A 27,889-nucleotide genomic window follows, 5' to 3' on the forward strand; every position below is an offset into this window, starting at 1 on the left:
TTAAGGGTTCAGTCCCACAAGACTGCCCCTCACTTCAAACGCCATATGCAAATAATAGGTCCCCAAGCTATCCACCAATTCTAAGTTGTCTACAAATCAGAGGTTCCCACTACTGGCCTTCTTGGATTTGATCATTTGCTAGAAGAGGTCACAAAACTCAGGGAAACACTTACTTAGGTTTACCAGTTTATTATGTAACAAAGGACATGATAAAGGATACAAGATGAATAGCCAGATGAGAAGATATGTAGGAACTGGGTCGAGAGGGTCCCAAGCACAGGAGCTTCTGTCCCCATGGAGTTGGGGTGTGCCACCCTCCCAATACATGGATATGTTCACCAACCATAAGCTCTCCAAACCCCAATTTTGGGATTTTTATGGAGACTTCATCACATAGGCATGATCGATCATTAGCTCAGTCTCCAGCCCCTCTTGCCTTCTCAGAGGATGGGGGGTGTGGACTAAATGTTCCAACCTTCTAATCATGGCTTGGTCTTTCTGGTGACCAGCACCTCCCCTGCCCCATCCTGAAGTTATTTAGAAGCCCACCCAGAGTCACCTCATTAGAACAAAAGACACTCCTATCATGCAGGAAATGCCAAAGGATTCCTAAATCTCTGTGTCACAAACCAGGGTCAACAACCAAATGTTAGAACAAAAGATGCTCTTAGCACTCTTACCACTTAGGAAGATACAAGAGTTTTAGGAGCTCTGTGCCAGGAAGCAGGGACAGAGACCAATATATATTTACACATTTTTCTTTTTTTCCCTTTATTACATTATGTAAGTTTAAGGTGTATAATGTGATGATTTGATATACACATGTACTGTGAAATGATGACCAGAAAAATGTTAGTTAACCCATCCATCACCTCACATTGTTACCTTTGTGTGTTTGCGTGTGTGTGTGGTGAAAATTTTTAGTATGTACTCTCTTAGCAACTTGAAGTATACAATGCAGTATTAACCAGTCGTCATGCTGTACGTACACCCCCAGAACTTATTCATCTTACAACTAGAAGTTGGTACCCTTTGACCATTTTCAGACATCCTTCCCCGTCCCCACTCCCTAACCACCAATCTACTCTCTGTTTCCATGAGTTTGAGGGTTTTGTTAGATTCAACATATAAGTGAGATCATACAGTATTTCTCTTTCTCTGCCTGACTTATTTCACTTAGCATAATGCCCTCAAGGTCCATCTATGTTGTCACAAATGGCAAGATTTCATTAATTTTTTATGGCTGAGTAATATACCATTGTGTATGTATGTACCACATCTTCTTTATCCATTTATCCATCCATGGACACTTAGGTTGTTTCCACATCTTGGCTATTGTAAATAATGCTGCAATGAACATGGGGGTGCACATATCTTTTCAAGTTAGTGTTTTTGTTTCCTTTGGATAAATACCTAGAAGTGGAATTGCTGAATCATATGGTAGTTCTATTTTTAATTTTTTTCCATAGTGGCTGTAGCAATTTACATTCTCCACATCCTTGCCAACTGTGTTATTTCTTGTCTTCTTGATAACAGCTATTCTAACAGTTGTAAGGCAATATCTCGTGGCTTTGACTTACATTTTCCTGATGAACATCTTTTCATGTACCTGTTGGCCATTTGTATGTTTTCTTTAGAAAAATGTCTATTTAGCTCCTTTCTCTAATTTTTAATCAGATTATTTGTTTTTTTTCCTATTGAGCTGTAGGAGTTCCTGATATATTTTGGATATTAGTGCCCTTATCAGATATGTGGTTTGCAAATATTTTCTCCCATTCTGTAGGTTGTCTTTTCATTTTTTGGATTGTTTCTTTTGTTGTTCAGAGCTTTTTAGTTTGTCATAGTCCCACTTGTTTTTTTACGTGCCACGCAGCTTGTGGGATCTTAGTTCCCTGACCAGGGATTGAACCCGGGCCATGGCAGTGAAAACACTGAGTCCTAACCACTGGACCGCCAGGGAGCTCCCAGTTATAGTGCCACTTATTGATTTTTGCTTTGTTGCTTGTCTTTCAAAAAATTGTTGCCAAGACCAATGTCAAGAAGCTTTTACCCTACGTTTTCTTCTATGAGTTTTACTGTTTCTGGTCTTACATTTAAGTCTTTAATCCACTTTGAGTTAATTTTTTGTGAGTGGTGTAAGATAGGGATACAGTTTCATTTATTTGCATGTGAATATCCAGTTTTCCCGGCACTGTTTATTGAAGAAACTATCTTTTCCCTGTTGAGTATTCTTGGCTCCCTAGTCAAATATTAGTTGACTGTATATGCTTATTTCTGGGCTCCAAATTCTGTTCCATTGGTCTATGTGCCTGTCTTAAAGCCAGTACTGTACTGTTTTGATTACTATAGCTTTGTAATATAGTTATAGTATAACTATATTAATAGTAAATACTGGTAATATACTAGTAATACTAGTAATATAGTACCCCTATAGGGATACAAGCTCAGTGGGGGCAGAGAGTTTGTCCACTATATCCTCACTATCATGAACTATACTTTGCACACAGCAGAAATTCAATAAATAGTTGTTGAACAAATGAAGAATTAGTGAGTTTTGTAGGAAAAAAAATACATGCTTTTAGGGTTTTTTTTTTTGTTTTTTTTTTTGCATCCGAGCAACACCAAAGAATCATTTAACATTCCAACAATGAGAATTGATTCATACCAAAAGTAAAATGGTCAATAATTTTATTTAAATGAGAATTTGGTGGGATTGCACTAATTGAATTATATATGTCAAATGTTAGATAAAACATGAAAATATTCACTTATATATATATTCATAATTGAACATGTTATTTGCATTACAAGAATGCAAAAAACAAGTATGTTTTTACAATATTAAGAGTGAAGTACAAAATCTAGAAAGGGCAAAATGAAGAAACTATGTAGAAAGGTTTACTAGGCACAATTATCTATCTATCTATCTATCTATCTATCTATCTATCTATCTATCTATCTATAGATGATAATTTAGGAACTGTTACTTCCATTCTATTGACTTAAATGTCACATCAGTGAGCACTGAGAAAGGTCTTCATACATCCCACCTATACTTCCAGTGATATAACTGCAATTTAGTCTTGGTTTCCAGAGTCACAATCATTTTGCTGATTAGTGTGGTCACTGGATTCTTATCTAGCACAATCTAATACAGTCATGAAGCTTTCCATAGTTTAAAATAAAAAGCAAGGCATTTATAACCAAAAATGAGGGAATATTTAACCAAATGACTTCCTGAAAGCCTTGCAGTTTGAAAGTCTGGCTTATGAGGAATGGTGGTTGACAAAGATAATTAGCTCTCAGATTAAAATGACAACTAGAAAGAACAGCAACAAAGCAGGAACTGTGAAATGTTGATTTAGAAAGGCAGCTGGGAGTGGGCATTGTGAGAAGTGACTGCAAATGGTAATTTAGAATAACATCTGGGAGTAGGTGGATCAAGAGACAAGGTGGTATCTGAAGAAAGTGACCTAACAACTGAGTTATTTTGGATGGGGTATCAGAGTAATTTGAATGTTCTATTGGCTACGTTTCTCATCGATAACCAAAGCCAGGTACATCCCTTGCTGAGATCTTGAACCACAAAAAATACATGTATGATTATATATAACTACTCTCATTCTATGTAAATATTTACAGCTGTATAAAGTATACTCAAGTGTGCATGTATAAGCTATACTTGTATTCATATTATTAGAGGATAAAGAACGTATTGCGGACAGGGGCATGGTAGTTTTAAAAAGGGCATATAGTCATGGAGGCAGAGAAAACAGCTTTTCCCTCCAGCGTGAGAATCTATAACCACGATAAAAGCTAATAAACAGGACTTAGAATCCAGAACTTGTGAGGCCAGTATGACACTTAGTGGAGGAACATAGGAAGCATTGTCTTAAGTAGGTTACTAAGTTCACCTTTAATTAAGGTCAGCTAAGGATAGGTCAGAACCAAAAAGGTGAAAGAACCTGAGAAAGCCTGTGGGTGAGATTTTAATTTTTTAAAGTAATATTTATATTACATTAATTAATTTATTTAAAAATACATTGATGTTCTCATCAAAAGGAAAAAATTTTTTTTTCTTTAATTTTTGTATCTACATATGGTGATGGATGTTCACTAAACTTATTGTGATAATCATTTCACGATGTATGTAAATCAAATCATTATGCTGTACACTTTAAACTTATACATTGCTGTATGTCAATTATATCTCAATAAAACTGAAAAGAAAAAAGTAACAGTACTATTGATGGTTATAAATAAATATGGAAAAATAATCAATTTTTCTAGTCTTTCCTATAAAATTTATGGAAAAGTTTAAACGTAGAATGCCTAGCAGGACCATCATATAACTGGTGCCCTCTACATAACTGGTTTAAATATTCTGGAAAACAATTTGATTATTTTTATTAAAAGCCAAAAAATGCCTTTACCTTCCTATTCAATAATCTCATTTTGAGAATTATTCATAAAAGGTATTAATCATAGAACACGGAAAGAAAATGCACAAGGCCTTGTACACACAAAGTTTGAAGCAACCTGAATGTTCAATATTGTTTGCTGGGACTTCCCTGGTGGTCCCGTGGTTAAGAATCCACCTTCCAATGCAGGGGACGTGGGTTTGATCCCTGGTTGGGGAACTAAGATCCCACACGCAGCAGGGCAACTAAGTCTGCATGCCGCAACTACTGAGGCTATGCGCTCTGGAACCCGTGTGCCACAACTAGAGAGAAGCCCATGCGCTGCAAAGAAAGATCCCACATGCCGCAACTAAAACCCAACGCAGCCAAAAATAAATAAATAAAAAAAAAATAAATAGAATGGTTTCTGTTAAAAAAAAAAGAGGGAGCAGTTTGTGTCACGGCTGCAGTCCGGTCATCAGGCAGTTAGCTTTTTTTTTTTTAAATAATATTGTTTTCTCATTCATTTACTCATTCAGCATTTTTTCCCCCAAGTGCCTACTAGGTTCCAAGCACTAGGGGTAAAACAGGGAAAAAAAGAAAGTCCCTTCCCTCACAGAACTTACATTTCTGTGGGAGAGATAGAAAATAAATAAAGAAGCATAGTACATCCATGTATATAAATACACATGTATAGCATGTTAGATGGAGAAAACTAAAACAGCGAGGGGGGCAGGGAGTACGGAGAGGGGCAGGGATGGCTTCAGGGTGGTGACTTCGGGGACTTGAAGGAAGTGAGGAATCAAGCCTGGAAGCTCTGTGGCAGAAGACTGTGCCCCTCAGAAGGGGCAGGTCTTGAGGTGGGAGCATGCTCGGCATGACTGACGAACAGCAAGTAGGTCAGTGCAGCTGGGGCAGCCTGAGCTAGAGGGCGAGTAGCAGGCAAGGGCAGAGCTGGAGAGGACTAAATCTCTTAGAAGAGTTACAGGCCATGAGAAGAAACTGGGTTTTACTCTGAGTGAGACTGCAGGGTTTTGAGCAAGAAGGTGACATAATTATGATTTGGCTTTTAAAAGGATGGTGGGGGAGAAAGTGGAGAGCAGTCAGGAAACTACTGAAATAATACAGGCAAGAAACGATGGTGGGTTGGGTCAGCATGGTGATGACAGGGGTGATGAAAGCGGTTGGATTCTGGACAGAATCTGAAGGCAGATCTGACAGGATTAATTAACTACAGTGTAATTGAATGTGATGTGTAAGACAGAGGAATTAAGGAGGACTCCAACATTTGGTCTGAGTAACAGGAAGGATGGAGTTGCCACCTACTGAGATGGGGAACATGTGGGAAGAGCAGGTTTGGGAGTAGAAATTAGAAGTGTGTTCTTGAATGTGTAAGATTTTAGATGCCCTTTATTAAAAAAATTTTTTTTTCCATTATGGTTTGTTATAGGATATTTAATATAGTTCCCTGTGCTGTACAGTTGGACCTTGTTGTTTATCTATTTTATATATAGTAGTGTGTATCTGCTAATCCCAAACTCCCAATCCATCCCTCCCCCTACCCTCTCCCTCTTGACAACCACAAGTCTGTTCTCTATGTCTGTGAGTCTGTTTCTGTTTTTTTTTTAATTAATTAATTAATTTATTTTTGGCTGCGTTGGGTCTTTGTTGCTGCACGCGGGCTTTCTCTAGTTGCAGCGAGCGGGGGCTACTCTTCCTTGTGGTGCACAGGCCTCTCATTGCGGTGGCTTCTCTTGTTGCAGAGCACGGGCTCTAGGTGCGTGGGCTTCATTAGTTGTGGCTCGTGGGCTCAGTAGTTGTGGCTCACGGGCTCTAGAGCGCAGGCTCAGTAGTTGTGGCGCACGGGCTTAGTTGCTCCGTGGCATGTGGGATCTTCCTGGGCCAGGGCTCGAACCCGTGTCCCCTGAATTGGCAGGCGGATTCTTAACCACTGCGTCACCAGGGAAGCCCTGTTTCTGTTTTGTAGATAAATTCATTTGTGTCATATTTTAGATTCCACATATAAGTGATATCATATAGTATTTGTCTTTCTCTGTCTGACTTACTTCACTTAGTATGATAATCTCTCGGTCCATTGATGTTGCTGAAATGGCATTATTTCAATCTTTTTTACAGCTGAGCAGTATTCCAGGTATATATGTACCACATCAGATGCCCTTTAGACAGCTGTAGCAGCAAGCTGGTGCCTCGCCCTTCCGTGCCCCTCACGTGGACCACATCAGTGCACTTAGGACTGCCTGACCACCAAAAGGCAGCACCTCCATTTCTTAGCCAGAGGGCTTTCTCAAACTAAGACAATCTTGAAGAACACAACACAACACACAGAGTGGTGGTTTCCTCCCTAAAAGGAGAAAGGCGCAGGGGCAGAAATTCTGTTTCCTTGCCTCCTGCTTTCTGCCTTTGAATGCCTTTCTTTGAGAATGTGGTGATTGGTGGTGGTGTAATCATGAGGGAAAGTCGAAGGGAACTGAAGTGAGGCCAAGCCCTGGCATTGTAGAAATGAGCAAATTTTAGCAGCCACCTATCTTCAGGGTGCCTGCTGTGTGAGCAGAACAAACCCTTCTTATTTAAGCCACTGTAAGTCAGGTCTTCTCTTACTGACAGTTGATTCACTGCTTAGTAATAACACTAGTTAACTTTATCAAGGACTTAACTATATACTTAGTAAGTGTTTACTAGTCTAAGCACTTTACATGTATTTCCCCATTTAATCCTTATAATACCTTTACAATTATTATCTCCAGTTTAGATAAGGAAATTGGGCCTGGATAGGTTAAGCCAGAATATGAACCCAGGCAGTCTGATTCCAGAGCTCTTGCCCCTGAGACTCTGCTATACTGCCTTCTAGTATTTGTGGTTATATAATTTGACATAAAACTATAACTATAAACCTTCCTGTGGTAAATTATTTTTCACCTACACATAAATATGGACATTAATCAGGTATAAAAAACTTCAAATATAAGAGGTAAAGTTAGATAATATTGTGTATGGTGAAATAATGATTAAAAAACTATTCTCATACTCCTCTCTGCAATTTTGGAGTTAAAATGCTGTAAGAGATACGTAACACTTAATACGTAAGTTTAGTTATCTTCTCATTATACAAATAAAATAGGTAATAAAGGGGGAATCCCAAACTATTATACCAGCCAGTATGCCTCCACGTACAAGTATCCCAAACCAGAAGTGACCAGAAGTGGATGACGTCAGGTGGAATTTGGGAATAGGAGAAAGGTACAGGGGAACATAATGTTGACCTCATATTTCCCCACTCCTGTTTATAACAGAAGTTCTCTAAAGAATTGCTAATACTCACAACTTGTACTTCCACCCATCCCACTCTCTCTTGAACCAATTAATCAAACTTTCAACTCAACCACCTGAATAAACTGCTCTTGTCATGGTCCCCAGTGATGCTGTGTGGCTGAACCGCACTGAATCCATTTTGTCAGCCCCGTCTTAGGCCCACAGTCCTACCCCTCCCCTTTTTGCATGACTGAGCTATAGCCCACTCACAGGAATGCACCCAAGTCATGTAAGTTTCCTATCAACTTTTACCCTTGCCTCCATCTGATGTGAAAGCTGGAAGACTGCCTTTTGCTGACACAGATGGTTAATGATCATGAGACCCCCAGGGGGAAGAAAAACCCTGGGTTCCTATCAGTGCAGACATGCTTCCCACTTGGTAGTCAGATTCTGTTTTTAGCTTTGGCCCCTTTAAGTCCCCCTGTACCCCTTTTGTTGGCACAGACTGCAGCTGTGTATGCCTCTGGATCCTCATCTGCAGGATTATTTTCCTTTGAAGTATCATTTAGATTTTCCTTTAATGAAGATCAATTGGTAATAAACCATGTGCTTTTGTTTACTTGAAAATGTCTTTATTTTGTCCTTGATCTTAGAAATTAGTGTTACTGGGTACACAATTGTGAGATGACAGTTATTGTCTCACAGCACTTGGAGAGATTATTCTGTCTTCCAGCTTCCCTTGTGTGTTCATAAGTTTGTCGTCAGCCAATTACTGTTCCTTTGTAAGTAAGCTGATATTTATTTGTCTCATGTTATGGGTTGAATTGTATTCCTCAGAAAGATAGGTTAAAGCCCTAATCCCCAGTGCCTAAGAACGTGACCTTATTTTGAAAGAGCGTCATTGTGGACACCATTAGTTAAGATAAGGCCGTACTGGAGAAGGGTGGGCCCTTAATACAATATAACTGGGTGCCTTATCAGAAGAGGAAGAGAGACACAGACACTCAAAAGGGGAATGCCATGTGATGGGGAGGCAGGCACTGAAGCGCTGCAGATGCAAGCTAAGGAATGCCAAGGACTGCCGCAAATCACTAGAAACTAGGGAGGGGAGGGAAGGGTTCTCCCCTCTCCTTCACAGGGACCAAGGTCCTGCTGACACCTGGAGTTTGGACTTCCAGCCTCTACAACTGCGAGACTATATAAATTCCTGTGATGTTAAGCCATTCAGTTTCTGGCACTTTGTTACAGCAGACCTGGGAAACTAATGCAACTGACTTTAAGATGTGTTGCCTTTTATGTTCTCGGTTTCACTACACTGTATCTAGATTGGATTTCTTTTTACTGGTCCTGTTCTTAGTGATTCCTGATCTATAGATTTATGTCTCTTATTGGTTTGGAAAGTCCTCACCCATTGTATGAACCCATTATATGAACAGATGCTTACCTCCTTTCTCTAGATTCTCCTTAAGGGACTCTAAGTAGATTTAAAGTAGGAGACTGCCTTTTCTATCCTCCCTGTCTTTATTTATTTGTTTATACATTTATTTATTTCATTTATTTATTTTTGGCTGCGTTGTGTCTTCATTGCTGCGCATGGGTTTTCTCTAGTTGCGGCGAGCAGGGGCTACTCTTTGTTGCGGTGCGCGGGCTTCTCATTGCGGTGGCTTCTCTTGCTGCAGAGCACAGGCTCTAGGCAGGCGGGCTTCAGTAGTTGTGGCACGCGGGCTCAGTAGTTGTGGCTCATGGCCTTAGTTGCTCCTCGCCATGTGGGATCTTCCCGGACCAGGGCTGGAACCCGTGTCCCCTACATTGGCAGGCAGGTTCTTAACCACTGCACCACCGGGGCAGTCCCTATTAAGTTTTTAAATATCAGTTAATTGTTTTAGAAGTTTGTGGCAGATTGATAGTTGTCTCTCAATAGTCATTTTCTCCTTATTTTAGTAATATAACTTCTTAATTTTAACTGGGTACATGACCATCCACAATAAAGTCTATATTTCCAATTTGCCCTTCAGCAAGGAATGACCATGAACTAAGCTCTTACCATGGGATATAAAAGGAAGTGGTGTGCACAATTTTTTAGGAAGTTTTCTTAAAGGGAAAGGCATGTCTTTTTCCTTCCCTTTTTTCTTCCTTTCCTCTACTCCATGAAAGGAGTATACTTTCCCGCACCATTATGTTGGACCTGGCTGTGTGACTTGCTTTGGTTAATGAAGTGTGAGCACACAGGACATGTGACACACCTGAGCAGAACCTTCAAGTGATTCTGTGGCTTAGCCTCTTGTATGCTTGTTTTCCATCATGAGGAAAATACAACCCAGGTGACTACTGCTCCTTTAGTCTGGTTCCTTGAATGGGAGACGTGTGGAACTGATTCGTACCTCGAGCACACCACAGCAGCTGACTGCCCCTCCCTCCAGCTGTCAAATCCCAACTAACTTAGAAATAAATATTTGCTGTTTATAAGCCACTGAGTCTTTGAGGGCAATTCCTTTACTTTCTTGCAGGTCAGCAATTTGTTAAGAATTATTATTTTTTTTGAATTTATTCATGATTTAGTTTCCACTGTCCAGCTATTATGAATAATGCTGCTATAATATTCATACACAAAAGTTTGTGGTTTTGTGTGGATATTTTAAATTCTTTTAGGTATATAGCTAGGAGTAGAATTGCTGGGTCTTATGGTAACTCTATATTTAACATTTCAAGGAACTGTCAGACTGTTTTACAAAGTGACTACACCATTTTACATTTCCACCAGGTGTGTATGAGGGTTCTGATTTCTCTAAATCCTCACTAACAGTTACACTCTTTTTGATTATGGCCATCCTAGTGGGTGTGGTTTCTCACTGTGGTTTCGATTTGCATTTCCCTAATGACTGATGATGTTGAGCATCTTTTCATGTACTTATTGGCTATTTATGTATCTTCTTTGGAGAAATATCTATTCAAATCCTGTACCCATTTTTTAATGGGTTGTCTTTTTATTGTTGAGTTGTAAGAATTATTTACATATTCTGGATATAATATCAGATATGTGCTTGCAAATTTTTTTCCCATTCTGTGTATTGTCTTCTCACTTTCCTGGTGGTGTCTGAATTAGTCTACTAGGGCTGCCATAACAAAATACCACAGACTGTATATGACCTCGTTTAACCATAACCAGCTCTTTAAAAGCCCTGTCTCCAAATATAGTCACATTGTGGGTTAGGGCTTCCACACATAAATTTTGGGAGAACGCAGCTCAGTCCAAAACAGTCTGCCCTCTGGATACCCAAAATTCTTGTCCTTCTCACAGGTAAACACATTCACCCACATCCCAAAGTCTTAACCCATTCCAGCATCAACTCTAAGTGCAGAGTCTCACCTGAAAATCATCAGGTATGGTTGAGACTTGAGATGTGATTCACTCGAAGGCAAAACTCCTTGCCAGCTGTGAGCCTGCGACATCAGACAAGTTATGTGGTTCCAAAATACACTGGTGAGACAGGCATAGAGAGATATTCTATTCTAAAAGAGAGAAATCAGGAAGAAGAAAGGGAAATGGGTCCAAAGCGAGTACAAAACCCAGCAAGGCACATTTCATTAGATTTTAAGGCTCAAGAGTAATCCTTTTGGGCTCAATGCTCTGCCCTCCAGGCCCACTGGGGTGGCAACCTCATCCCCTTGGCCCTGGGTGGTAGCTCCACCCCCTCAGCCCTGGGCATCAGCTTTATTCCCGAGGCACTGGTTGGTAGCAGGCCCCACTGAAACCAAGGAGACAGCTTGCCCCCCAGACCTGTTCTCTCTGGGCTGATGGCTGGAGTAGCAGCCCTGTTGATCTCTGAATCACTTTTGGTGTCATTTCTCACTTTTCTTGAAGGGTGATGTGAATTGGCAGCCAGATAGCTCTATTGTCCTGTCCTGTAGACTCCCAGAAGCCTGACAGTATTCCTCCATTTTGTTGTCTCTATGCCCCTTAGTCCAAACTGGCAGTGTTTCTACTGGTATAATCTTATTTCTATTCCTGGTTACTTATGAGATGACTGATTAAATCCATGAGTTGCACCCATGACCTCTTTATCAAATGACTGTCCAGCCACACCCTTGACGTATTCTCCAGAACATACTTCTTCTTTTTTCGTAATATGGATAGTAATTGGGTTCTACACCTAATTCCAACATGTGAGGAGTTGGGGTGGTTTCCCAACATCACCAAGGAGCAAGTCTCTGGGTACCAGCTGGGTGTCCTGCATCTCAGCTCGATTTTGACACTATCTACCCAGAGACAGCATCAGGTTCTGCAGGTTAAGTGCTCAGTCCCACAAGACTGCTGTACACCCCTCTTGCCCTCTCAGGATGCCAGGTGCAAGCCAGGTTGTTACCTGTGCTTCTGACCATCTGGCCACAAACTGGAGGTTCCAACGATCTCTCCCAACTCAGGATGCCAATTGAAAGCCCAGGTTGTGAACTGTACTTCTGACTGATGGCTATAAATCAAAGGTTCTTATGACCCCCTTCTTGGGTTTGATTAATTTCCCAGAGTGGCTCATAGAACTTAGAGAAACATTTTTACATACTGGATGACTGGTTTGTTATAAAAGGATATTATAAAAGGAAGAGCCAGATGGAAGAGATGCATAGGGCAAGGTATGGGGAAAGGGCACAGAGCTTCCACACCCTCCCCTGGTGTGTCACTCTCCCCACTTATCCAGGTGTTCACCAACCGGAAGCTCTCTGAGCCTTGCCCTTTTGAGTGTTGTGGAGTCTTCATTACATAGACATAATTGATCAAATCACTGGTCATTGGCAACTGATTCAACCTCTAGCCTCTCTTCCCTCCCTGGAGGTCAGGGGGTGGGACTGAAAGTTCCAATCCTGTATTCATGGTTGGTTCTTTGCTGACCAGCCCCCATACTTAGGGCTTTCCAAAAGTCACCTCATTAACATAAATCCTGTTGTGGTAGAAAGGGGCTTGTTACAAATAACAAGACATCCATTTTACCTTTATGACTCTGAAAGTGATTTCAGGAACTGAGGAGTAGAGACCAAACATTATGACAAGAGAAGTTCCCATTGGTCTTATCCCTCAGGAAATTCCAAGGGTTTTGGGAGCTGTGAGTCAAGAACTTTGGATGAAGACCAAATATGAGATATATTTTGGTCATCTGAATGACCAAATGTATACTTCTTTTTTTTAAATTGAAGTATAGTTGATGTATTGTATGATATGTACATGTTAGTTTCAGGTGTACAACACAGTGATTTGACATTTAAACATATTACAAAATGCTCACCAGTATATATTTCTTGCAAGTTACAATATTGCAGATAGGCTAAGAATTTTCCAAATCTTTAGGTTCTGGTTCCTTTTTGCTTAACAACTCCTTTAATTTATCTCTCACCTCCTGTATACCATAAGCAGTAAGAAGAAATCAGGCCGCACCACCAACACTTTGCTTAGAAATCTCTGCAGCTAAATATCACAGTTTATCACTTTTAATTTCTACCTTCCACAGAACACTAGGAAACAGTTTGGCCAAGTTCTCTGCCACTTTATAATAAGGGTCACCTTTCCTCCAGTTTCCAGTAACACGCTCCTCATTTCTGAGATCTCACTACAGTCACCTTTTAATGTTTACATTTCTACCAAGAGTCTCTCTTCAAGGCAATCTAGGCTTCTCCTAACATGCACCTCAGAAATCTTCCCCTCCACTCATTATCCACTTCCAAAGCCCCTTCCACATTTTTAAGGTATTTGTTACAGTAGTACCCCACTTCTCAGTACCAAAATCTGTATTAGTCTGGTGAGGCTGCCATAACAAAGTATCACAGACTGGGCAGCATAAACAACAGAAATTTATTTCACACATTTCTGGAGGCTGGACATCCAAGATCAAGGTGTTGGCAGGTTTGGTTGGCTTGCAAATGGCCATCTGCCTTCCCCCAACCCCTGGCAACCACCCTTCTGCTTTCTGTCTCTATGAATTTTACTATTCTAGGTACCTCATATAAATGAAATCATACAATATACAGTCCTTTTGTGATTGGGTTATTTCATTTGGCATAATGTCTTAAAAGCTCACCATACTTTTTAAAGCTGAATAAACAAAAGTTTTGTATATTCGATTTTGATGGAGTCCAATTTTAAAATTTTGTCACGTACGGTTTTGGCTTCAGAGCTAAGAAACTATTGCCTAATCCAAGGTCATGAAGGTTTACACCTGTTTTTTTCTAAGAGTATTATAGTTTTAGCATTTATATTTAGGTCTATGATCCATTTTGAATTAAGTTTTTAAAAATTTAATTAATTAATTTTGGCTGCGTTGGGTCTTCACTGCTGCGCGCGGGCTTTCTCTAGTTGCGGTGAGCGGGGGTACTCTTCGTTGCGGTGCATGGGCTTCTCAATGCGGTGGCTTCTCTTGTTGCAGAGCACAGGCTCTAGGCACGTGGGCTTCAGTAGTTGTGGCACACAGGCTCAGTAGTTGTGGCTCGTGGGCTCTAGAGCGCAGGCTCAATAGTTGTGGCGCACGGGCTTAGTTGCTCTGTGGCATGTGGGATCTTCCTGGACCATGGGTTGAACCCATGTCCCCTGCCTTGGCAGGCGGATTCTTAACCACTGCGCCACCAGGGAAGTTCCTTTAATTAATTTTTGCGTTTGTGAGGTAGGGGTCCAATTTCATTCTTTTGCATGTGGTTATACAACTGTCCCAGCACCCTTTGTTGAAAAGACTATTATTTTCCCAGTGAATCAACTGTCCATAAATGTGTGGGTTATTTCTGAAGTCTCAATTCTTTTCCATGATATATACGTCTATCATTATTCTGCTACAACACACCATCTTGATTATTGTAGTTTTGTAGTCAGTTTTGAAAGCAGGAAGAATGAGTGTTTTAACTTTTTTTTTTTTCAAGATTCTTTTGGCTATTCTGAGTCCCTTGCATTGCCATGTGAATTTTAGAATCTGCTTGTCAATTTCTAGAAATAAAAAAAGGCAGCTGGGATTTTTGATAGGATTGCATAGAATGTGCAGAACAAATGGAGGAGTACTGCTTATTTTAACGATATTAGGTCTTCTGTTATTTCTTGATGACGATTTAGCTTAATTATAAACCCTGTACCTCGTGTCTTCCTATCCTCTCAGTAAGCCTAATAATTCCTTGCTCCTCCACTGGTCACTTTTCCTACTTCTAACAGTACACTTTAGCAACCGCTTCTTATTCTGCCAACTACACACATCGTCTCCTGAGTGCTTTTCCCTTTACCTCTACCTTTCCTATGTTTCACATCTTAAACTGCCAGCTGTATTTTTACCTTTATGTTGTCAACACTGGTATAATTTATAAACTATGCTTTAACTACAGCAAGATTATAATTTATTAACAGGTTTGGTCTAAAAGTTGAACACCAGAAACCAGCATTTTCTAAGCTTTTTATCATAGTAATTATTCAGTTGAATTCTCTCCCAGAACTCCTATCCTTCCATCTGAATCTAGCCTAGCTCTTGGGACTTCCCTTTACTACTGAATTAGATCTAGTGAATCCTGGATAGTGATGCTGTCAGAAACCTCATTTCTACCTCATCTTTAAATTTTGAAAAAAAGCCTATGTGGGAGTTTGACTTTATGAGTCTCTGCATATCTGAAAATGTTTTCATTTTGCTCTCTTAATGATAATTCAGCTAGGAATAGAGGCTTTTTTTAATAAAAAAATTCTTAGAATTTGAAGTTCAAGAAATATTTCCCTCAGAAACTTGAAGGTCATTGTTATCTTCTCATATCTAGTGTTGCTGGTAAGAATTCTAATTGCAGCGTGAGTCTTACTCTTCTACGGGTCACTTTTTTTTTTTTTTAATTTATTATTTATTTATTTACTTTTGGCTGCGTCGGGTCTTAGTTGCGGCACTCGGGATCTTTCCTTTAGGTGTGCGGGCTTTTTTCTGTGGTGCGCAGGCTTCTCTCTAGTTGTGGTGTGCAGATTTTCTCTCTCTCTCTGGTTGTGGTGCATGGGTTCCAGAGCACGTGGGCTCTGTAGTTTGTGGCATGTGGGCTCTAGCTGAGGCACACCGGCTTAGTTGCTCCACAGCATGTGGGATCTTAGGTCCCCGACCAGGGATTGAACCTGCGTCCCCTGCATTGGAAGGCAGATTCTTTACCACTGGACCACCAGGGAGGTGCCTATGGGTCACCTTTTTCCTTTGGAAATTCAGGATTTTCTCTATATCTTTAGAGTTTTAACATTTCACAAAGTTGTTTTTCCTCTCCACTAATGGACATTTTCAGCTCTGGGAAATTTTGTTCCATTATTTTTGGGGTAATTTTCCATCTTTTATTTACTCTCTTTTCTCTTTCTCTTGTAATATTAGTCCTGTTGGATTGACTCTTTATTTTTCTTATATTTTCTCTTGCAATTTCCATCTCTTTGCGTATTTCTTCTATTCTCCTTAAAATTGCACGGACTTTACCTTTCAACACTTCCAGTGAATTTATAATTTTGGCATTTTCCTATTTCTAATTTCAAGACTTACTTTTTGTTCTTGGGTTGTTACTTATCTGAGTACATTATCCTTGTTTCATAGCTGTAATAAAAGTTTGTGAGCATATTTTTAAGTTCTCTGAAGTTTCTTTTTCCTCTGTGGTCACATTTTCTCCTTATCCTCTCCCTCCCTTCCCCAGCCCCAAGTTGGAGACTTCCCTTAAACACCTAACAGTCCCTGGTTGTCCGTTCATATTTAAGATGAAGTAGTTGGATGCTGATGACGCATCTTTAGAACTTGGGAGGGTCTTGCCAACTTGCACAACTTCACTCTAGGGTGAGTGGGTAGGAAACTGGCTATTGTGCCAGACTAAAGAATGTTTTACTCTTAGTCATTAAATGCTCCCCAGAGACGATGAAAAAGCTTGACTTTTAGCCTGGGATAAATGCCTAGCTATTGTATCTGAGGTATAGGGCGGGTTCTGCTGTTCTACACAGAGACCTTTATTTAGTGTCCTTGTTTTCAGCCCTGCTTCTCACTCTTGCTCTGTCTTGTCAGTGTCTCCAAATTTCAATTTCTCTAAATCACTTCTGGCAGGTAGGCCTCCTTCTTCACCTACAGTACCGTCCCCCCCCACGCCTATTCCACATTATGGTTTCTTCCATTTTGTTTAATCAGACCTCACTCACTTTCTGTGTGTAAAATTAGGAAAAAAAAAAAAAAATTCTTGGTGGCTCCCTTCCCATTTTCTGTTTTGTACGGGTTTGTATCATTTTTCATTCCTTTATTAGCATTTTAATGGGGTTCCAGGAAGAAGAGGCAACGAATGCATGCACTCAGCCAGCTTTAATTTAAAAAAAAAAAAAAAAAATCCTAAGTGTAGGTTTAAAAAAAGATATGTGGGGCAGAGTAGGAAATAAGAAAAAAGAACAGTGGAATGACAAAAAGAAACCAAAAAAATTTCTGAGTCTGTGATATTGACAGTACTCCCGTGCATGAATAACAAGGCTTAGCACCTCACACTCTTCAGATCCCCACATTTCAGGGATGGGATAGATCTGAGACATCTCGTTCACACCCCCTTTTACAGTTACGAAAAGCAGGACCCAGGAGTAATGGGATTTTCCCAAGGTCACACACGTAGACACCGGCAGAATGGAAACCAGAAAGATAAGATGAGTCCACTTTGCTTTCCCTTCATCTCACCACGCCGCTGGGGAGCGCATCAGCAGTCAGATAAGAAGGATCGTGAGAAACAGTCAAAGGAAGCTGGCTTATTCCTGAGTGAGGTCGGGTGCCCGAGAAAATGAAACACTTTAGGATGCTTCATTTGGCAGGACCCAGCGTCCCCCGGCAGCGGTCCTGACAGCGGCGGCCGCGTGCGGACCCTACGGAAGGGGGCGACTGTACAGCAGGCCGGGGGACGCTGGGCGGGATGGGGATGAGGTGACGAATGAAGGGACGAGAACCCCGACGAGGGACGGGAGAGTGACAGTGGGGCCACGAGGGCGTGGACGCTGGCGGTGACTCAACTGCTCTCAGGGGCGTTTAGAGTTACTGATAAAACAATCGTCAGCCGGGAATAAACACGATTCAAATCACTCTTACTTTCTTAGTGCAGCGATAGCTTACCTACGGCCTTACATTAACGGTGCGTGGCTCCGACAAGGAAACCCGTCTGCGCTTCGGTACCAGAAACTGGGGAGCCCGACGCCGGGCCAGCTGCCGCCCGCGAGGACCGGGACAGCCGTCCGCGCCACCCTCCCTCCCAGGCCGCCGAGGCGAACCGCGGACAGGCTTCTGGCGGGGTCTCCCGGGCCGCGCGGGCAGCCCGAGGGCCTCCGGGCGGGAAGCCCACCTGTCCGCGGGCGCCAGGCTCCTCGGGGCGGCCCGCCCCGGGCTCTGCGTGACTGGCCCACTGAGGTAGCGGCGGAGGCGGCGGCCCACCGTTTGCGCCGCACCGCCTCCTACGGCAAGCGGCAGGAGACAGACGCCGCCCGCCCGGCGCCTGCCGTGTGCGCGTGTGCGCCCGCGCCGGCCCGCAGCCCAGAGCCCCCGCCCGCCAGCCCCCAGCCCCCCGCCCGCCAGCCCCCCGCCCGCAGCCGCCCGCCAGCCCCCCGCCCGCAGCCCCCAGTCCCCCGCCCGCCAGCCCCCCGCCCGCCAGCCAGCCCCCGGAAAGTGCCCGAGGCCCGCGCGCGCCCGAGTCGCGCTCCCGGGAGGCTGCGGGACGCCGACCGGGCGCGGTCGGGCGGGGGCGGGGCTCGCGCTGACGTCATCCAGGGGCGGGGCTGGGGAATCGCGCAGGGGGCGGGGCGCGGTGACGTCGGGCGCCCGGGCCGAGCTGTGGCTGTGGTGGTGGTGGCGGCGGCGGCGGTAGTGGTGGCGACGGCGTTGGCGGCGGCGACGGCGCCCGGGCAGCAGCGGCAGCGGCAGCGGCAGCCCTGAGCAGGGTGAGACGGCCGCGGTGGCGGCAGCTCGGGGTCGGGCGGCGCCTGGAGCTTCCCGCCCGTCGCTGGCGCTAGGCCCCTCGGCTCTCCTCCGCCCGCTCCTCCTCACGGCCCTGGCTGGGTCCCGGCAGCGCGCCCCCGGGGAGGGCGGAGCCGTAGGTGAGGCGCGGGGACCCCTCCCCCTCCGCGCCCTGCGGGGGGGATGGGACGTCCGGGAGGGCGGCCCCACCCAGCCCACCGACGAGCTCGGTGGTGGCGGCGGCGGCGGCGGCGGCGGCGGGGGCTGCGGGCGCCCGGCTTCTGAGGCGTGGTGTTGCGCGCGAGGTGGGGAGGTGATACGCCTCGCGGAGCCCCGGGAGGCTGGGGTGCGGTCGGCTGGGTCTGGGGTTTGGGTATTGATGTACAGCGTTGAAAGAGACGAGGATTCTGGTTTTTTTCCTGCTATGAAGTGGTCAGGTAGGAGATGGAGGGTTGGCTTCCAGAAGGAAGATGAGCTGTGGATGTTGCCTTTGAGGCAGTTGGAGAAGCTATTGCACTAGGTCTCACATCTCTACTTTAGGATTTGGGGTCTTTTTTTCTTTTTTTCCTCCAGGCGGAGCGGGTGGGGCGTCGAGGGGCGGGGGAGAATCCCTCTGCTTTTGGCTCGGGGTGTGAGTGTGGATGGGTTTGGAGTTCTACACCGTTCAAGAAGAGCGAGATCTTGGGTTAGACAACTTCCTTCTGGCAGCAACATTGGGGAATAGGTCCCAGTACACTTAGTTCCTTAAAGGCGTTATCTTCCAGTCTTTCTTCTGTGCCTGAACGATCTCTATGCCACCTCGTTTTCCGAACTCTATCCTGGCCCCTTAAGAGAGGGCCTGAGGATCAGGTGGTGGCTTTGGAAGACACGTTTCTGAGGAGTAGTCGCACGTGGTTCTGGTTGACTGCTTTGCATGGATACAATGAACAATTTGAATAGTTCTGTTGGCGCTAATTATGCGAAACATGCTTAAATGTTTTGAAGCACAACTGTCTTTCGCAACTCATGTTTTAGTAAACCTTGACAGCTATTTTGTGTTTAATTGTTGTAAATTTACACTTAATTAAGAATTATTGGAGATTTCTAAAATTTCTCAATTGCACATGTCTTTATTAGACACTTTAAAAGTGAAGTGGAATAATTTTTTTTTTTTTTTGGTAGGTCCCTCAATTTCTCAGAAACGTTCTTGGAGTCAGGTGCTTTTAAAATGCTCTTTACTAATATTCTGGGGGCATGTGTCTGTCGTTGTACAGGGAGATGTTAGTAAGAGTAAACAGTGTTCAACGTTCTTCACTTCAGTGTTTCACAACCTAGCACATTAAATCAGAATCTTCTTTTCTGGATTCCTGCTCCCTATTAGATTACAGTATTCACTGGCCTTACCTATCAATTAATATCATTTAAGCTATTTCTTCCTCGGAAAACAGGCCCTGAGATTGACATTTGTTATGTAATGGATGGAAGTAGGCATGACTCTCAGTAATTCATTTATGGAGGAAGAGAAACCGTCATGAAATGGAGTTTAAGCAGTGACTTTCCAAAGGCTTACTCAATTTATTTGGGAACATAGCCAGGGAAGTGATTTCCCATAACCCGAGAGAAAAATATACAGAGTGAGTGTCAGTAGGTGCCTTTTTTAACATGCCTACTTAATGAGCACACTATTCTAGCAAATATTTCTGCTTGAGGAAACTTGTAGGAAACAGATGATATAATAGCTATTAAGTGAGAAAGGGTGTGGTCCAATTTGTAATTATAAACTAAAGATTTAATTGTATTCCCACAGGTCAAATTATAAGTTGGTACAATAATAGTTTTGATATTGAATTAGTCACTTAGAAGGAAAGATTAAAATTCACATATCTGGTTTTGGCTTATAAATTATACTTTGATTTAATGGGGTACACATGGGGACAAATGTGAACTAAAATAGCGGTGAAACTTTGTATAGTGCTAAAATGACATTTCCATGGCTGACAGTGGGATGTGATTCTTCTCCTTGTTGGAATGCAATCATATGATTTGGGGAAAATGTAGGGTAGAAGTGTTCTATTTCTCTTTAGAATTTCTTAAGGCTGAGAAAACTGGTATGTCTTATTTTTCAAGAAATGTGGCTTGCTAGTCGTTACTGTGATATCTTAGTTAAGTCTAGTGGGGTGTCCCCCCCCTTTTTTTTAATTACTGAAGTAAGTATGTCATTGTGTTAATTCAACGTTAATACTAGAAACAAAAGTGAAAATTCCCATAGCAGCAGCTGCTCTTTTTCTATGCTACGTTTATGCTTTTAGAAGTAGTATAAGAGCTGTTAAATGTGCGTTTTGCACATACTGTGTAAAACACATTGATGGAGAAAGAGCAGGGAATGAAGTATTTTGGCTAATCAAATAATAAACAGCGTATTGATTATCAATTTTCAGAGAAATATAATGTAATAAAGTAAATTAAGCATAAAGGTTATGTGGAATATAGTTTACTTCAATGGCTTTTCAAAATGTGAGCCTGGAGGTGCTGATTCATTCATTTATTCATTCAACAGTTATTCATTGAGTATGGTTCTGGGTACTTTTTTTAGCCTTTGGGAATACAGTAGTGAACAAAGCTGACAAAAATTCCCACCTTCATGGAACTTACCTTCTGGACACCTTCTTGGGAAATGAAGAGGAATTCGGCAAAGGAGATTAATAAGAGGTTATTGAGGTAGAAGGAAGACCAGGAGAGTGTGATGTACTAGAAATGAAGGAAGGGAAGTTTTCAAGGAGGAGGGAATGGTCAACTGTGTCATTGTTTAAAGATGTGTCAGACTGTTGGGTAAGAAAGAATTCTGCCTGATTATAATGTCTAATAACAGAGAAATGACTAAGTGCTTTTTAGTGTGAGATGAGACAAATGTAAGAATCTTTCAGTTTTTTACTTCCTTCAACTGATTTTTAAAAACATATATATTTCATTCTTTATTCTTTTCAGAACAAAATATGCAACCTGGGAGTTTATACTTGTACTAAGGAGAGGTATGACACTGTTGTTACTAATTATATGTACACTTATTTTTTTAATACATGTATCAAATCAGAAGTTATAAAAGTATACAGGGAAAAAAATAAGTCTCTTCTGTCCCATCCAGTTACTCCTGAAGGCAGACACTGTTTCCAGTTTGTTGTTTTTCCTAACCAGTGAAATTTTGTGCAATAACACAGCATTTAGCTATTTTAAAATTGCATAAATATAACAAGTATTTTTATCTCCTATGTATTTTTTTTTTGCAGGCTTAATATTTGTTTTTGTAATTTAAGTCTAGCTACCTGCAGACCTTTTTTTTTTTAAATAACAGCTTTATTGAGAGACAATCCACATACCATACGATTCACCCATTAAAGTGTACAATTAAATTCTTTTGGTACATTTATCACCACGATCAATTTTAGAACATTTTCATCCTCCCAAAAAGAAGCCCCAAACTCATTAGCAGTCATTCCCCTGACCTTTGGTTTTAAAACTCTCTTTTTTTAAAAAAGATTAATTAATTTATTTATTTTTGGCTGCGTTGGGTCTTCGTTGCTGCGTGTGGGCTTTCTCTAGTTGCGGCGAGCGGGGGCTCCTCTTCGTTGCAGTGTGTGGGCTCTAGGTGCGCAGGCTCAGCAGTTGTGGCTCGCGGGCTCTAGAGCGCAGGCTCAGTAGTTGTGGTGCATGGGCTTAGTTGCTCCGTGGCATGTGGGGTCTTCCCAGACCAGGGCTTGAACCCGTGTCTCCTGCGTTGGCAGGTGGATTCTTAACCACTGCACCACCAGGGAGGCCCCGACCTTTGGTTTTTAAGTTAAGTATTGTTTTGCGTATTATGTGGGGAAAACGTTTGTGAATTACTTTGTTTCCAGTTAAATGGTAGTGAAGCCATTTAGTGTTACTTTTAATATTCTCTGATTGAATAGGAGCATAGGTTTGTGTAAAAGTCAAATTAGTTAGTGGTTTATTTAGTTGCATGAATACTTTGATTTGATTATCTAAGTGTCTTGTTTTCATTATTCCTTCATTTATCAAATATTTATTGAGTATCTTTTGTGTTCCAACAAGTCCTGGGCTAGGCCAGATGGATTCCATGATACATAAGGGACAGGGTCCCTTATTCTTAAGGAGTTTCACTCTAGTGGGAGAAGAAGAAAAGTTAACAGGATTTTGTGGTTTGCTGTGATAAGTGCTTCAATTGGTGATATACAGGGTTCTACATCGGCTCATAGGATGGATTGTAGGAAGATCTGAGATGAGATCTTAAGGATGAGTAGTATTTGGCCAGATGCAAAGGATGCAAGCAGAGGGAACAGCATGTGCAGGACCCAAAGGCAGGAAAGCTGTAGGGCAGGTAGAGTGATCTGAAGATAGTTCGGTCTGGCTGGAATGTTGAGTGCCAGTGTGAGGTGTGGGCATCACTTCTCCTTTCTGTGAAAAAGTGTGTTGTCTTAAAAAGGCAAAATAATTACATGATTAATCTGCTTAAACTAATTGTGGATTGCTGTCACTTCCTAGCTATATAACTTTGGATGAGAAACTTTATTGTCTAAAACTCAGTTAAACTCTCATTAGATGAGAATAATAGTCCTATCTGATGTGATTGTTGTGAAGAATAAATGAGCTAATGCTCATAAAGCTTTTAATAAAATGCTTGGAATACAGTAAGTACTCAATAAAAATCGGCTGCCCTGATGATGACATTGTGGTGGTGGTGGTGATTTTGATCATGGTGACTTTGATGATGGTGATAATGATCCTGAAGTATGGAATTCCTTAGGATATTTTGGAGCCCCAGAGAGTGCTCAGGAGACTGGAAAATGATCTGTCATTTTAACTTTTTTCCGGGGAAGAAGGAAGTGAATACCAAAAACTTTAGACCAGCACTGTTTAATAGAACTTTGTGTGATGATAGAAATGTTCTATCCTTGACCATCAAATACAGTAGCCACTAGTTACATGTGCCTTTTGAACACTTGAAATGTGGCCAGTGTGACTGAGAGACTGTATTGTTAATTTTATTGCAATTAATTTAAATAGCCACTGTGACTAGTGGCTACTGTTTTGGGCAGGACAGTTACACACTTGTAGATTGAGGAATCTAATTGAACTATGGCAATATTTTAGAACAGATTATTTAAAAAGTTAAAAAGTAGTTTTAGAAGCCTTGTCAGGGGAAAGGTGATTGCTGGGATACAGCATGGATTCACTAGGTCACATTAGACAATAATTCTAGTTTTCTAGAACTGACATGGTTCCCAGACTGATAAATAAAGGAACTGTAGTAGTTGTAATGTGTCTAGACTTCAGTTAGATCTTTTCATGCTGTCTTTGTGGAAAATATGAAAAATTATGTCCTAGATTTCACGAGAACAGGGACTGTCATGTGTTCTCTACTAAACAAATAACAGATACTTACTAAATATTTGATGACTGAATGGAGAATGGTACAATTAAGTGAAGTCACAACTAGTTGTAAATGGCTATCCGCAGAGAATGGAGAGCTGCTTACTGCAGATGATGGGTTAGAGCAGGGGTCCCCAACCCCTGGGCCACACGGCAGGAGGAGGTGAGAGGCGGGCGAGCGAGCGAAGTGTCACCTGCCGCTCCCCACCGCTCGCATCACCACCTGAACCATCCACCAGCCCCCCGACCCCCACCCCGGCCGTGGGAGAATTTTCTTCCACAAAACCAGTCCCTGGTGCCAAAAAGGTTGGGGACCTCTGGGTTAGAGGAACTGGTGTTAGCTGCCTCATCCAGGTTTATAGTATTGGAAAGATCCAGGAGTGGTGGCGTAGAAGATAGTGGCGATGTAAACTAGCTGCCAGCATATCCTCGCTGAGTGTGGAGGGTGTCCAGGTCATCACTAGCTGATAGTGAAGAGGTGGAGGTAGAAGACTGTGTTGCTGAGTAGCATGAAAATCAGAGTAACAAGGATTTTATATGAGGGTTCAGGAATAGTGGTCTGGAGGTGGCAGTGGAAGAAAGAAGGGTTCCTGCCTCGTTTCCCAATATTGGGTGTGCCACGTGAGAGACTTCATAGCCTCCACTTGAAAGGGCTGCATGGGAAGAGGCATCCTGGGAAAGCCAGCTTTCAGTGAAGGCAGAGAGGTACTGAGAACTTTTAGAGGAGTTTCTTAGTAATGGAATGAAGTTCCTTGAGAGTGTATTTCCCCACCCAACTGGCTTCTTTTTTTTTTTTTTTTAATATTTATTTACTTATTTGGCTGCGCCAGGTCTTAGTTGCGGCATGCGGGGTCTAGTTCCCTGACCAGGGATCGAACTGGGACTGCCTGCATTGGGAGCACGGAGTCTTAACCACTGGACCACCAGGGAAGTCCCCCAAGTGGCTTGTTTTTATCATCACTTAAACTTTAAGTAAAGTCTCTCATTTTTGACAACAGATTCTTCTCCAGCTTCATACTTTCTTTGCCTTTTGCTTTAAGTTGCTTTGCTCTTTGCTTTACAGCCAGAATTTGTTGAGAGGGTTGTCTACGTTTGCTTTATGTTTCCATTTCTTCACCTGTAATTTTCTTCTCAATCTATTTGTCTTGTTTCTGTTGCCAAAATTTCACTGAAATGTTTGCTGGGATTACTAATGGCTTTCTTTAAATACACTGGCTATTTTTCTATCCATTTATTTAACCTCTTAGCATCTGTACTAGTTGTCTATTGCTATGTAACAAATTACCCCCAAACTTAAAACAACAAACATTTATTGTTTCACAGTTTCTTTGGGCAGGCATCTGGGTTTGGAGTGTGGGATTCAGGGTCACTCATAAGGCTGCAATCAGGTGTTGACTAGGACTGGTCATCTCAAAGCTCAGCTGGGGGAGGGTCTGAGTCCAGCTCAGTCGTGTGGCTCGTGGCAGGCCTGAGGTCCTTGCTGGCTGTTTGATGGAGAAATCAGTCTCTTTGCCATTTGGGTCTCTGCATAGGATTACTCACAACATGGGTCGAGCCCTCTATCAAGGAGATTGAGGAGGGGAGTTACTAGCCAGTCTTTTTGTGACCTAACCTCAGAAGTGACATTCTGTCACTTCTGCTGTATCCTGTTCATTTGAAGGGGGTCACTAGGTCCAGCACAGGCAAGAGAGGATTCCACAAGAGCATGAGTACTCAGAGGTAGAGATCATTCAGATCCATTTTTAAGATTGCCCACTACAGCTGTGTTTGACACAGTTGATTTCTCCTTCTCTTGTAAAACTCACTTTTGGGATCTTTAGATTATGCTTCTGTTCTCCTTCCTGGTTCTCTGGGCTCTCTTTCCAGTCACCTTTGTTGAATCTTTTTCTACCATTCATTAAATGTTTAAATTTCTCTGGCTCATCTCATTTTCTTTCTTCTTTTTTTTTTTTTTAGTACAAACCTTTTATTTTTATTTTTTTAACATCTTTATTGGAGTATAATTGCTTTACAATGGTGTGTTAGTTGCTGCTTTATAACAAAGTGAATCAGCTATACGTGTACATATATCCCCATATCCCCTCCTTCTTGTGTCTCCCTCCCACCCTCCCTATCCCACCCCTCTAGGTGGTCACAGAGCACGGAGCTGATGTCCCTGTGCTATGCGGCTGCTTCCCACTAGCTATCTATTTTACATTTGGTAGTGTATATATGTCCATGCCACTCTCTCACTTCGTCCCAGCTTACCCTTCCCCCTCCCCATGTCCTCAGGTCCATTCTCTACGTCTGTGTCTTTATTCCTGTCCTGCCCCTAGGTTCTTCAGAACCTTTTTTTTTTTTTTACATTCTATGTATATGTGTTAGCATACTGTATTTGTTTTTCTCTTTCTGACTTGCGTTCACTCTGTATGACAGTCTGTAGGTCCATCCACCTCACTACAGATAACTCAATTTCGTTTTTTTTATGGCTGAGTAATATATTCCATTGTATATATGTGCCACACCTTCTTTATCCATTCATCTGTCGATGGGCATTTAGGTTGCTTCCATGACCTGGCTATTGTAAACAGTGGTTCAATGAACATTGTGGTACATGACTCTTTTTGAATTATGGTTTTCTCAGGGTATATGCCCAGTAGTGGGATTGTTGGGTCGTATTCATCTCATTTTCTATTTCATTTTTCATCTGTATGCTGAGTATTCATTTTTCTGTCTTCAGTTTTTACCTCTCTTCTGTGTCTAAGGGCTATTGTTATCCAGTATTTCCACTTGGATGCCCCTTACACTCAGCACATCCAAAACTAAATGTATGATTCCTCTCTTTTCTGGTGTTCCTTAATTTGTTAAATGACACTACCAGTTGTTCAAGCCAGAAATACATGTAGTGTTCTTGATTTTCCCTCTCCTGCAACCTTCTATTTTACTATTCCCTATGGACTTTGTAAGTCATTGCTGTCCGGTGATGGTGTGAATGTTTTTATGAGGTACTGCATCCCCTGTTGTGTTCCAGGCATTGAATGAGTAATTTTTAAGGTTCCTTCCAATCTTGAGATACTGTGTTGCTAGCTATTGAAGGTTTTTAATTAGGAGACACATGATCAGAGCTGTGCTTTAGAGATACAGCAACTCTTGAACACTTTAAAAAGAAGAGTTTATTTTTTAGAGCAGCTTTAGGTTTTCAGCAAAATTGAGTGGAGGTAGAGATTTTCCATAGAATCCCTGCCCCCACCCATGCATAGCCTCCCCCATTATCAGTCTCGCACCAGAGTGGGACATTTATTATAACTGGTGAACTTTCATTAACACATCACTGTCACCTGAAGTCCATATGAACTCTCATTTTTAGTGGTTCACCCAGAATGAAACTAAACCTTGTATTCCTTTTAGCTTTCTTTAATATGGTGTGCTGCGAGATGAGTAGACAATGGTTTTCATCTGACAGCCCCTTTATGTGTGTGTATATATATTCTTTTCGTTTTTTCCTTCTTTTTTCTTTTTTGTTTAAAAGCCCTTTTCGTGGAAATTAGGTAACTCAATTGTCTGAACTTCAGTTAAACATCTCTGAAATTGTGAAAACATTTCACGAAGTAGAAGTTTGGACCTTAAACATAATTTTATTATGGGATTATAGCTTATCAATTGAAGGAATTAATTCCCTCTTGAAGCGCTTCTTGAATGTAACACACATTTAGAAAAGTGTATAAAACAAATGTATAGCTTGATAACTTATGGAATAAACACTGGTATAACCATCATCTAGGTCAAACATTAGGACCTTGCCAGCGTTCTAAAAACTTTCTTTGCCCCTTACCAATCACAACCCATTCCTTCCCCCATAAAGGTAACTACTGTCCTGACTTTCACGGGAATCATTTTCTTGCTTTTCTTCATATA

General features: G+C 42.0%; 2 protein-coding genes across 17 annotated transcripts in view; one reads left to right on the forward strand and one right to left on the reverse strand.

Moving 5' to 3' along the window:
- Positions 1-18,089, reverse strand: part of RAD52 (RAD52 homolog, DNA repair protein) — a 76,110-nt gene extending 58,021 nt beyond the window's left edge. For 2 of the 8 annotated variants that reach the window (XM_061206038.1, XM_061206041.1), the window contains exons 1-2: positions 17,759-18,089; positions 11,038-11,180 (exon numbers count right to left, since the gene is read on the reverse strand). The gene's annotated coding sequence lies outside the window, so the exon portion shown is untranslated. The remainder of the gene's footprint in view (positions 1-11,037; positions 11,181-17,758) is intronic. The other 6 variants (XM_061206027.1, XM_061206028.1, XM_061206039.1 and 3 more) reach the window with 4 other exon arrangements.
- A 370-nt stretch (positions 18,090-18,459) lies between these two features.
- ERC1 (ELKS/RAB6-interacting/CAST family member 1) overlaps positions 18,460-27,889 on the forward strand; it is a 421,649-nt gene continuing 412,219 nt past the window's right edge. For 3 of the 9 annotated variants that reach the window (XM_061206048.1, XM_061206051.1, XM_061206053.1), the window contains exon 1: positions 18,460-18,576. The gene's annotated coding sequence lies outside the window, so the exon portion shown is untranslated. Of the gene's footprint in view, positions 18,733-18,816; positions 18,898-27,889 lie in introns of those variants that run through there. The other 6 variants (XM_061206044.1, XM_061206050.1, XM_061206047.1 and 3 more) reach the window with 4 other exon arrangements.

This window comes from Eubalaena glacialis, chromosome 11 (genome assembly GCF_028564815.1).
Source record: "Eubalaena glacialis isolate mEubGla1 chromosome 11, mEubGla1.1.hap2.+ XY, whole genome shotgun sequence".
NCBI classification, from domain to species: Eukaryota; Metazoa; Chordata; class Mammalia; order Artiodactyla; family Balaenidae; genus Eubalaena; species Eubalaena glacialis.